A 13,834-nucleotide genomic window follows, 5' to 3' on the forward strand; every position below is an offset into this window, starting at 1 on the left:
AGGAAAGGTGAACTTTGCGCCTAGACTCTAGTGTTGACCAATCTAGTTCTTTGAGCATTTCGCAGTGATTTGTGTTGTAGTTGCATTGGAGAACAAAACGACAAATTGAATTGTAGAGGGTGTCAAGTTTGCTAAGGTGGGTTTGAGGTGCCGAGCCATATACTATGTCTCCATAGTCAATAATTGGCATTAGCATCTGCTGTGCGATACGCTTTCTGACCAGGAGACTTAGGGAGGATTTGTTCCTGTAAAGTACCCCTAGTTTGGCATAGGTCTTGGTTGTCAGGGTATCAATGTGCATCCCGAATGTTAAGTGGGAGTCAAACCATAAGCCCAGGTATTTAAAACTAGTGACAGGTGTTAGGGTTGTGTTAGCGTTGGTTCTAATCAGGAGCTCAGTCACTGGAAGCTTTACAAATTTAGTCTTGGACCCAAATACCATTGTTACAGTCTTGTCAGTGTTTAAAAACAGTTTGTTTTGGGAAATCCAGTTTTCGAGTCTCAAAAAGTCAGACTGAAGTATGTGTTGAAGGTCAGAGAGGCTATGCTGTGTGCATATAGGATTGTGTCATCTGCATACATGTGTATTGAGGCTTCCTGACAAGCTGTGGGAAGATCATTAATGAACACTGAGAAGAGTAGGGGCCCCAGAACAGAGCCTTGCGGGACACCACATGTGATATCCAGGGGGTTGGAGTTAGAGCCTGAGATGGACACATGTTGGGATCTTCCTGATAGGTAGGACTGAAACCAGTTTAAAGCATGCTTCCCTATTCCAGAGCTCTGGAGTTTAAGCAGGATAGCATGATCAACTGTATCAAAAGCCTTTGCAAAATCTAGGAATACTGCACCAGTGAGTTGTCTCCGTTCCATTCCACACTGGATTACATTGCAAACTTTTAGCAGGGTAGTTACGGTGGAGTGTTTGGGACAAAATCCAGATTGGAATTGGCTAGGGAAATTTGTCTTGGTGTAGTAGTCGCTTAATTGGGAGTGGACACATTTTTCCATGACTTTGGATAGAATTGGGAGAAGTGAGATTGGTCTTTAGTTTGATACAGTGTTTTTGTCCCCACTTTTGAAGATTGGGACAACTCTGGCAGTTTTCCAGGTCTTAGGGACATGGCCTCCAGACAGGATAGAGTTCACTATGGAAGCAATTGGTTTGGCAATGGCTGGGACACCAAGTCGTAGGAACCTAGATTGTAGCAAGTCAGGTCCGCATTGGCTGCTTAGTTTTAGTTTGAGGAGCGCTTGTGTAATCTCCTCTTCAGATACTGGGCCAAATTGAAAATTGTGGGCAGTGTTGGGAAGGGGTGGGGCTATGTGGGCACTCCCAGGATGAGATTCAGGTTTGTGGTTTGGGCTGCGTTTCGCTAATAAGTTAGTGGCACACCCCACAAAATAATCCTTGAATGCATTTCCAATGTCAGTGGGGTTTGTCAGAGTAATATCCCCCTTAGTGATATTACTTGGTTGTTGATGGTTAGGAGGCTGGAATATATTGTTGATAACCTTCCAGAAGTTAGCTGGGTTTGATGTATTTTGGTGGAGATTGTCAGAGTAATATTGTGCTTTTGCGTGCCTTGTTTGCCGTGTGCACATGTTCCGCAGGCATCTGTAGTGATTGAGATCCTTGGTAGTGCCAGTTACTTTGTAGCTGTTCCACTAGGTATCCCTGAGCTGGTAGAGTGCAATAAGGTTAGTTGTAACCCATGGAAGATGGGCCCCCCGTATCCTTATTTTGCGTAGTGGAGCATGGGTATCGCAGAGTTTTAAGAACTCGGATTGGAAATAGTCGAGCGCAGAATCAGGGTCGGGAATTAAATCGATTCTGTGCCATGGGCAGTTGGTAAGGTCATCCAGAAACTGTTGTGGGTTAAAGTTTTTAAATGTTCTAGTGAGGAGAACTTTAGGGCTTGAATGGGGCGTTTTAATTTTCCTTACACAGTACACTATTGCATGGTCACTGAAAATGTCAGGAAGGATGCCAGAGGATTGGATTCTGCTGGGGTTTGAGGAGAGAATCCAGTCTAGCAAGGAATGGTTGTGCGATTTCAGGTTTGTCCGTTTGGGTTGGGAAATGAGTTGTGATAGGTTAAGTGACTTGAGTTGTATCTGGATTTTATGGTTTTTGGGGTCAAGCCAATTGAAGTTGAAATCCCCAAGAACTAGCAGCTCACTCTTCTCGTTCAGAGAGGAAATGGAGCCAAGAAACTGGGTGATATCAGCCAGGGATTGTAGAGGGGCTTTAGGGGGGCGGTAGATGCCAGCGAGCAAGATGGGCTTAGAAAAGGGGAGGCAGATTTTGCCAACTAGAATTTTAAAAGAGCGTGGTCTTGGGGGGCAATTTAACAGTGTAAAATTTAAATGTGTCTGCAATATAAAATAACACCCCTCCTCCTCTCTCCATCTCTCCTAAAAATGGAGTGCAGTTGCCGTAAATCGGAAGTACTGTAACACAAATTCAAGGTGTGGAAAATGTGCCATTTAAGCAGGAGTCTGTGCTGTCTGTTTACAGGACTGTGGAAACAGAGATTAGTAGGAAAAATAAGAGGAATTTTCAGGTGTATTAATTACATTTAAGGCATTTTTTACGGAGAGGTACTAAAACGCCACTGAACCTTGAATGGGCCGCAAGATGCTCATCACCGTGGCACCATTTAATAAATCTGGTCCTCACTGTGTTTGTTTGACAGTCAATATGTAAATTATGCATCTCCAAATTATCAATGATAACCTTTACAGAAAAGTCTGTACCAAGAACTACAATAAATCAGAGCTGCAACCCTAGGACCTATACAGTATAGTGCACATGCAGGATTTGTAGAAATTATATATAAACCCAAGTTTACAGTATATATTTATGGGCCAACCAACACTTAAAGATGAATAGTTAACTTACACTGGTGCTTTGTAATTTGCACACTTATTATAAAGCAATATTAAGAACATTAAACCCTGTTCAGTATTGTTCTGGGCACGCTAAACAGTTCTCCCTAATGAAAATCATTATTTCATCCCAATACAAGTCTGTTAAGGTTTTACAAATCTCCCACATTTTAATCCCAAATCTTTCTAAATGAAGCTTTCCAATATTGGTCGCTACAGTTCTGGGCCAAATCCAAGCACGTTCTTCCAAGCCATATGTATTTTCCAAAAGTTTAGTCCATGGAGCCGTCTTGCTGACACCGCAAAACTCATATAAACTGTGGAAATCAGGATCCAAGAATCAAACCTTTAAACCCTTCCTCAATGCTTCAATCTGGTCCACTTCAGCTAAATGGGTTTGCAACACACACACACACACACACACACACACACACACACACACACACACACACACACACACACACACACACACACACACACACACACACACACACACACACACACACAGCATAAGGCCAAGACAAAGGGGTTTATTCAGTAAACTGCAATAGTGCAAATCTGGTTCTTCCGCACGGAAAGTCCCATTGAAGTTAATGGGGCTTTCCATGCCATAGTACCGGATTGGCACTCATTGCAGTTTACTGAATGAGCAGCAACATTTGAGATATCACATCACAAACGAAATAGTACGATTTACAAAGTAGCGCCCTGGCCAGGTGAAAACAAAGTATAGTAATAAGTAGAGCACTACTGGGAATACTTCACAAACACATTGTGGAATGCTCAACACATAAGCAAGTAACTTTAAACATGGAAGTAATAAGAATCCGTGAATGGGAGTACCCTTTAAGTATCAGATTAACAAGGCAATCTCACGTATAATCAAATCAACTGGTAGTATCCCACTTGGCACAGTAGTAAGGCATACACACTATAAAGTGTCCCGACACATAAAAGATAATATAGTGTAATGAAATGATGAATGAGATATATCTCAAGGACTCACATGTAGTGCAGCATCCTTGGGTGGTATTCCACGTCCTCAGGTACAGGTGTGCTTCCATCTTTCCTCGGGTACAAAAACAGGAACAAAACGACACAGCACTACTTCCCAGTAGAATAGATCAACACAGGAGAGCGTTCCCAAAGTAAAAAAAGGCTAATTTATTAGAATCACTAAGAAAAAAACAGCATACACAGGCAGGAGGCCCACACCTACGCGTTTCAAGCGTTAGCTCTTTATCAAGGTGTTTGTTTTTTTCACTACTGGGAATAGACTGGTGGGATTACTGATTGTGTGAATTTTTTTTAAATGATCATTTCTTACCTCAATTAGAAACTAACCAGAGGAATATTGGAAATAAGGACACCTGGGAATGACCAGATGTCATTCTTATTTTATAAAATTAGAATTATTTCCAGGCGCACTCTACCGGTGTAATAAAGCGGATTTCTGTACTGCAAGGTCTGTATCTTGAGTCTCCTTAGCTGTAATCTTGGGGTACTGCTTCGCCCATTTCATACAGGGAACATTTATGGAAGTTTAATACACCCTTTACACTATGCACAACCATACATATATATGTTAAATATCACCAACATATAGTAATTGGCACCTACTGTAGTTATGCAGGGTCTGCTAAATGTGTCAGCCTGTAGGGAGAGGAATTGGCATGAATTGTGCATGTCACACATCAGCATGAATTGTGCATGCCACACATCAGCATGAATTGTGACCATTTTACTGCCTTGATTACACGAGCAGTAAACATCACACCACATATTCGCTGCTCTTTTGGGGGGGAGGGCGGGTCATGTCTAAGTATAATAATTAGGGAGATTCCAGCATTTTTCACAAAACAATTGTGATATTATTCTGATAAAAAAATAAGGAAAGTCTTTGACTCGTACATTGATTAAACCAAATAGTCAAGACCTGTACATTACACAACATACAGTATCTAGATACTGTATTAACATGTGAAATGGACAGAGGAGCCCTTTGAAAATGTTGTACAGTATGATGCTCCAATTCGTTTTTATATAAACTCCCATACTTCCTGTAACATTTATACAATTTGTACAATGTTTGAGTATAATATAATAATAATATATATAATACTGTATATATATATATATATATATATATTTTTTTTTTTAATAACTTTCAGATCATTTACTTGAATAATTTAGTTAAAATACATATAATTAAGAAATGGATCCGTGGTGACGTGTTCTGGTTCTACTAGTCAAAATAATGGGTCTTCAGTAATTAGAAGAGAATGCACACGTAGAATGTTTGGGAGTCTCCTGAGACCATCTTTCCTTCATCCTATTCCTCGTTCCTACAGTACTAGTTATTCAACTAAATCCCTGTTAGCAGTGGCAGATGCTGTGGTTACCAGTTCTGTGTTTGTTTTATGTATTGTGGGTGAGGAGGAATATTTAAACACCAACTCGGTAAACACATTTATTGCAGAATTTTTGTAATGCGACAAATATCCTTTTAATGAAGCACTAGCAAGTAGAAGCAGAACTGGTTGTATTACAGAAAATGAGTGACTATATTAGAAATAAAGACTCTGGGCCACTAATGGAATGATTTATTACTTAAGTACTTGAGTATGCATATATTAATAGACATGTGCGTATGATTATTGCTTATGTAAAATCACATTATTTCAGCAAAACATTAGTTTCTTATGAGAAATTCATGTAAAACAATGTTTGCCAATGTGACTAATCTCAGAGTTGCTTCATAACTCTTCCCTCACTGCTGTGTGATTAGCTTATATTACTCTTTTATTGCTCTTTAAAATGTACTTTTCATATTAAACCCAGAAAACGTTATCTCATTGTATTCAATCATTTTCCCTTTGTGGTAATATAGATGTACGATAATACTGTAGTTGAAGTGAAGCTTGGGGTAAATGTCCAGCGTTTTGAATTGTATAAGCCCTGCTTTATAAATTTACCCTGATAATTTTCACTTGAACTGCTGTAGTATTGCTCAGTTCATTATAAGTAGGGATTCTGGTTTTAAAGGAGCAATCCAGATAATATCCGACGTGTGTTTTATTTAAAAAAAAAATCTGTTCTACAGTATTAGATAATACCTTAAAAAAAAAAAAAAATCACACTTAATGTCATTTTTAATTAGTTCTAATATACTGATCATCCGTTGATTTCTATAGCAGGTTTTAGCACCCTTTCCCAGTAGTGCAAGATCTTTGTTACACTTTCCTGTTTGTGATATGTTGCCCATGTTCCCAGCAGTTTGAGCTGTAAACTGTAACAATACATAAATGTTACTGTAGTAATATAAGAATACATTGTAGCTGCTGAATTACACTGATGGAAGGATTGATTTGAAACTGAAAGGCAGCCATTGGTGAACCCTAGGAAGCAGGATTTTGCTGACCAATCACGGGAGAACTAATCAATCGGCAGCTTAGGTAATTCATCTTCAATAAAGGCAGTGAAAGGCTGCATGCATTAAAACTTTTCAAACGGCTTGGATTACCTCACAACTGAACATAACCAGACTGATCATCTTGCATTTCCAGTTAAAAGCGATAAACGAAAATGAGTAATTTCTTATTGAATTAGACCTCTTGTAGCAACCCAGTCACAGGATACAAAGGCAACATAAAATGAAGTGTGTAAATGAAAAAAAGTGCACAGATCAACACCAAATTCAAATGACTCCATTTTTATTGTCAACACTTCATAAAAAAAACTAAAAAAATTAAACCCTTCACAGAAAACGAGAATCCATAATTATAAGCCCCTTAAAAACATTGTTAATGTTGTTTGCATAGCTACAGTTTGTGGTACAATCGGATTCACTGATGTAAACATTTGCTGATGTAATATATATATAATTACATGTGTCAACTGTGACTACTGCTTAAGAATTTTGCGAAGTACATAGAACAGTTTCTATTGAAAATCTGATTTATATGCATTAAATTATTAGCAAAAAAACATAATTTTCTATCCATGTCAGGCAAGTAGCTCAGGTCAGAATATCTTAAATTCTGTACTTTTTTGTAAAAGTGGAAAAAGCTGTCCCTCAGACGTAAAAGTTTGACACTACCCGTAGTGGTGTGCGTGGCTCCCCGGGGCAACATTTTTTTCAGGACCATATTATAAGTGAACGTATTCCGTAGATTCGGGAGAAAAATTAGCCACAATTTAAATAAGAGGTTATCTCATCAGCTCTCTCCTCCTCTTCCCTCCTATGCGCTCTCCCACTCCTCCTCCATGCCCACCTGTGGGACAGGGTGGTGATGACGGTACACAGTGGCGCTGGCAGGCCGCCAGAGTTAAGCAGAGGAGTTAGGCGTTGCACGGAGGCAGGGAAGGACAGCCGGGGAGGAGCACACTGTAGAAGCATAGACACCGGAAGTAAGACAAACTTCTGGGTCGGACTGCTGGGGAGCGCTCGTCCCCCGGCTGTCCTGCTCTGCCAACGGGCAAATCCTAACTCGTCTGTCGACTGCTCCTCTGCTTCACTCTGGCGGCACGTCGCCACGTACCATTACCTCCCCCCGCCTGCCTCTATCTGGGGGAGAAGAGATGGTCAGCAGGGCTGCCGATGACGGGACAGCGGTCCCCCAAGAATGCGGGCTGCCCGGGCTATAGCTACACCCATGAATAAGTCTAATCGCTTATTGACAAAAACTTAGACAGTCAATGGAATGATTTCAATAAAAAAAATCTTTGGTCTCTGAAACTTTTAATCCTGCCTTGGGAAGTAAGGAATTTGCAAACTATTACTCTTCCCACTATAATTAAAATGATTCCAGCAAAGATGTAAAAGACTTCCAGCTTAATGTTGACCAGTTGCTGAGTAAAATTTCACTATCAAAACTGGGCTACAATACCACTACCTCGTTAAAAAAAAAAAAACCTATAGCCTTAGTTGTTCTGGAAGCAATGAAGGAACCAGATGGGATTTCAAATAAATATTACAAACACCATGATCCCACATTTAGTGGATCTCTTTAATGGCTGTGTTGGCAAGTCCCTATGTTAATGCAACAGAACTATTGTGACTATACTAAAAGAATGCAAATACCCTTCAATCTGTTCTAATTACAGACAAATTTCCCAGCTGAATACCGACATGAACTTCTAGCTAAAATATTAACTAATACTGTACATAGAATAGAGTGCTGTCACTTTAACTTGTTCACAGTAACCAATTGATATGTATCCCCATGTGACAAGCAGCAGACAACACTAGGAAATCTAGTGATTTAATTAATTATGCTCACTTGAAAAACACCCTTTATGCTTCCCTCTCTGGATGTGGCGAAGGCATTCGATATGCCAAATTGGATCTAGTGTACATGTTTAAAGTTTTAAGATTGTTTCGTATAGGAGAGAGCCATCAATGCTCTCTATTTTTAACTCTCATTCTAGCTGGAGTTCATACTTAAGGTTCTCTTGATAATCCTTTCTCAATATCAAATTGCACTTGTCAAGGTTGTCCTTTATCTCCCTTGATCTTTGCTCTGGAAATTGAACCTCCTAGAATAAAGTGTAAGACCTCGTACAGATATTTCCGGGATTAATATTGAGCCAGTGCATTATAAGAAAACTATTTTTGCTTAATATATATTCTCTTAACCATTACTTACCTGCTAGTATCCTTACCAAATCTAGAAAAGTTACTGAAAGAATCTGGAGACGTTTTATCATTATCCTTAAAACCAATTTTGACCACTGGTGGGGAAAAATGTGCCAATATATATTTGGGGCTTAATATTTCTAGTTGCTTCTCTAATTTGTACAAGGATAACTATCCACCCATCTTCAGTATTCTTCAAAAGGATTTGAACTCGTGGGATAACTTAGAGATATCTTGAGTGGGAGACCACTATAGAAGAGAACATTATATGCCATTGGTAAAATGTAACAATCTTTTTCCTTAACCAAATTAAATATTAATATGGATGACGAACGCTAATAGACCTAAAGAAGTATACATCTTTGCAACTGTCAAGAAAAGGGGAGGAAAAAATGTAGTTCCAGAGATAATCTCTCAATCTACCCTTCACTACTAATGCCTCTCTTTTTTTTTTTTTTATCCTAAATTCCCTTGTTGGCGTATTTCAGGAAACACTTTAAAATTACATGTAGCAGATTTCACTGTAGTCCTTAACTTGTTTAAGATGGGTGCACTTAGATCCTTGCTGGAATTTTATAAATATTTTCAATTGCGTCACTTTGTGACTTCTCTGTACGTTCCAGATGGTAAACATAGGGAATATACGATTTTGTAATCCTTTTGCAATAGCCATACAAGTGGAAGGAGTGTCCTTTATCCCGGTCTTATATTAAGCTGCCATACAGTATATGAGTTAATTTAGAGATGGGTGTTACTTTACCCCTGTTGGAATGGAGTACAATGCCTACTAGCACTGCTAAATTGTTATTCTGTACAATTATTAAAGAAAATGGGTATAAACTATTATTTTGCTGCTATTTAGTACAAGTAAGATTACATCAAATGTTTCATTCAATGCCCAAGTATTGTTGGAGAAACTGTAGATATCAAGGGTTCATATGATCTACCTATGGCGATCCTGTCCCAGGATATCTAGTACCTGGCCTGGCGTCAAATCTGTCATCCGGTAAATTCTTAAAACGAATACATCTTGGGATCCCAACCTCAGCCGCTACAATAAACCCATATTAGCAATCTCTTAAGAAAACAGAATGCCTTATAATGCATATTTTTTCTGCAACTAGATGTTCAGTTGCAAAATATTGGAAGCAGACAGCTCCTTTTTATTTTATTGTCCCTAGAATGAATTACATCATGATCACTGAGAGACTTAAGTCCGTTCTTAATTCCTTCAAGAGGTTTTGTGACATCTGATCGCCCTGGCAACAATCTAAATATGCTACCATTTAACTACTTTGTAATGCACGTAATATTGCTCTCTTGTGTGGCCCTATATTCACATTATTTAATTTTAGTATTCATCCTTGATGCATACGTTTTCTCGATAGAACCTATAGTTGCTAATTTATGACGTTCTGTTCTTATCTTGGTATTTTCCCTCCCTGCCCCTTTTTCTGTCCTTTTTAAAAAAAAAAAATTTGTACTCTCCCCCTTCCGTTTCTAAAAAGCTTTTAAATCAACAGTATTAACAATAAGTTCTCTTGTAGGAGTAGGAAATGGCAATACTTTTATACACTCACTAAACGTTAAAATATTGGAATGCATCTGCACCGCAGGTCCTATAAGACGTGTAAAACGGGTTTGATAAAAACAATAAACAAAATGGGTTGTTTACCAAAACAAAAAAAGTATATATTATACATTGATATTCTTCAGTGCTGGAGGGATCACATTCATTGCACATTAAAGTTGGCAGAAGGGGTTAACCAGTTTTAAATTGGTGCCTAACGGCTGTATTTTGGGTGTGTCGGGAATTAAAAGATGCTGCACTTTAGCCACTTCTGTCCCCCCAGCACTAAAGGGGTTGGAGAGCAGGTTGTGTTTTGTGATCCCTTTTCCTTGCCCTTTACCCCCTGGGCAGCAGTTTCCCTGAACACTTTCTAAGACAGGCGAGCTGAAGTTTCATATACCGACTCAGTGGCTTTGGAAGAAAGAGAAAAAAAAATAATTCCCGTCCCAAATTAGTGTTGCAACTTGTACAGATCAATGGCGGGTTAAACTGAGCTGCCTACTCAAGTGGTGGGCGTTGCTTTTATTATAGAGGTGGTGGGAGAAGCGGGGGGGGGGGGGGTCTCCTTCTCTTTCAACAAGCTGGATTCTTTCAGCTGAGCTGCAGTGTGCAGGAATCTTGTGTGAAAAACAACTGGCACAATACTTAAGTCCTAACCTCCTCACCCCTGACGGCATGGGAAAGTGCACTGCTCAGCTGTTAGTTATAGAAAGGCCGCTCTAGTCATGAGAAATGTTGATAAAAATGCGGAGTAAAGATTTTCCTCCTAGGCACATGTCATATCGCCTATCACCGGCTTAATTGGGGAAATTAGACGTGCTTTCTAACTATGAAAGTCTGTATGCCGCTGGTTTGTAAGAATCAACAATGAGTCCAATGTACTCCATGCGGGGGGAAAAAAAGATCTTAAATATAAAATTCTCAGTCGCTAGATTATTTATATATATATATATATATATATATATATATATATATATATATATATATATAAAGCAGAAAATAGCCGTGTTAGTCCAGTTGCGATAGAACTCATTTATTCTGCAATATATATGTGTGTATATATATATATATATATATATATATATATATATATATATACACACACACACATTTTAAGTTATGGTGGGTGAAAAAAGGCAACAAAAAACTTCCACCGTTGGCATATAGCCAATAAAGAATATCACTTGTGAGCACATTCACATGTCTTAGACAGGTCTGCAACCCTGCCTTTTAACACATTGTGTGTTCATTTGTATGTCATTTCCCAGAATCCCTTGCTGCAGTGAGAGCACTGTATGCTAGGTGATAATGGTTAAAAGGCAGGGTTTCAGACCTGTCTAAGATATGTGAATGTGCCCACAAGTGATATTCTTTATTGGCTATATGCTAACAGTGGAGGTTTTTTGTTGCCCTTTTCACCCACCATAACTTAAAATGTATATGATAAACCTACCCAGCCTAGAAATATTTCATAGCAAGTATAAACCAACCTCACACTGATGATACCCATCAAGGTTGAAACATGTCTGTGAGTGGTTTGTACTTGCTTTGCTAGTCCCATGCTGTGCTTAAAAGCTGTGTGAACAGCGATGCATCAGCTTAAATGGGCTCCATGTGAATGGATATTCCAGGCAAAAGGTGACACATTGTGTGCTCATTTGCATGTCATTTCCCAGAATCCTTTGCTGCAGTGAGAGCACTGTATGCTAGGTGATAATGGTTAAAGGGCAGGGTTGCAGACCGTCTAAGATATGTAAATGTGCTCACAAGTGATATTCTTTATTGGCTATATATATATACAGTGTTCGACAAACCTATACATTTGCTCGCCCCGGGCGAGTGGATTTAACCCCAGGGCGAGTAAATATTGGCCCAAGCAGCACACGTTTGGTACTAGGTGGCGAGTAGATTTTTTTGTGTGGCGAGCAGATTTTTTGGTGATTTGTCAACCACTGTATATATATATATATATATCAAAGACAACACAAAAATTAAGTAGCGCTAAAGAGGATGTGAAATAACCCTAATAAATGATAAATTATAATAACATATTTAAAATATTAAAATAAATTAAAATTACCACAATTTAACCTAATAATATCTACAAACCATAACGTGATAGTGAAAAAAAAGGAAAATCCAAATTGAATGTTCCACTCAAACAAAAAATCCAGAGAGAAATATAGTCTCAATAGAAGATCCAGGAAGCGTCTTTGCAGCTTTAAGGGGAGTGGTATAGCCAACCACTTTTGGAATCTATGAACAAAAAACAAACAAAAGCGCAAGCTCCATAGCACGTAACTGAGTAAAAAATAAGGTACATTTATTTAAAAAATCAGCAACCCATAAGAATGTGCACTTACAGGATTTCAAACAGAACCATTCGTGGGAGAGAAATCTCTATTGTGGTCATCTGCGGTGGTAGGGTGAGTCCCAGGTTTGCAGAGTGGATGTAAACAGCCCAGGTTCACCATGAATTGGCAGCAAGATATAAAGGCATCCAATGCCTGCACGTCCTTTGCTCCCTCATAAAATGATTGCTAACACTTGAAATTACTGCCAGCCGGAGCGCAGGGAAGCCAGGGACTCCAAATACACCAACACAAGCGCGATGACGTCACAGCTCTACGTGTTTCGTCACACTGCGGCGACTTCGTCAGGAGAAGATCTCCTATATGTACGTATGTATACACCTTCAAAAATGGCTGCTAGTGCTTTAGTTTATAGTGAAATTACAGTATACACATTTAAGTGGTATTTATAGGTGTATTGTGTTAGCTTTATGATATATACAAGACTGCTTTGAAATGGAAAAAAATATATTTGATTACTACAGTAGAAGAAAGTAATGCTTAATTAAGGGTTCCATTGGACAGACAGCTCACATAACACAGGCACAATCTGACCCCACTATTGCAAAAGATCTACTCCTGGATAGGTGCAAGGACTCCTAAGGGACACTGAACACTTTCCTCTGTTGCGTTTTTGAGTCAGAAGCCAACTGTCAATCAGCTGTGGGCCGCGCAGGTCTTCTCTCTTCCTTCTGGTACGAGGTTGCATACTTGTGTCCATGTTTACATGGCAAATAAAAATGCACAGACAGAAGTGAGAGATGAGTGGCGCTCTGCGGCTGATTGACAGCTGATTTAGGACATTTTAGCAGTTCTTTGGAGAAATGAGTTAAGTGTGTGTTTGTTTATCTATAGATAATGTGTGCGTCTGTATATAATATATGTAGCAGGGTCCCCCCTGATTACTATTCTGCCCTAGGGCTGAGAGTAAACCCTGGTACTATCAGGTTGCCAGTAGTCAGTATGGGGTTTTCCCCCTCACCTTTGGTACTGCACTTGAGTGACAGCAGGGGGTGGTACATCCTGTTGTAGCTGGGACAACGGGGTGCCCGCCTTCTGGATGTACTTAAGGGCAGGACCGCCCTAAAGTTAGGAGTGTACATATATCGAAAGGTGGAATCGTCACGGGATAAATTTGATTGAAATCTTCAACGCTGGTATTGTGTAAGGAGTAGAGTATAGAGATCCACAATAGGTTGCAGAGTCCTTAGCTTTGCCCTACGCGTTTCATCGCGAAAGGCGACTTCCTCAGGGGATAGATGTGCAGTGCACAGTGTGGTTCTTAAGTAGCCCAATGCTTAATTGATTGATTAATAAAAAGGCTACACACCGGTGCTACAACAGTAGAATGATTATTCAAATGATTGTGCATCTGCTTGAAAA

The sequence above is a fragment of the Ascaphus truei genome, chromosome 2, assembly GCF_040206685.1.
Source record: "Ascaphus truei isolate aAscTru1 chromosome 2, aAscTru1.hap1, whole genome shotgun sequence".
NCBI classification, from domain to species: Eukaryota; Metazoa; Chordata; class Amphibia; order Anura; family Ascaphidae; genus Ascaphus; species Ascaphus truei.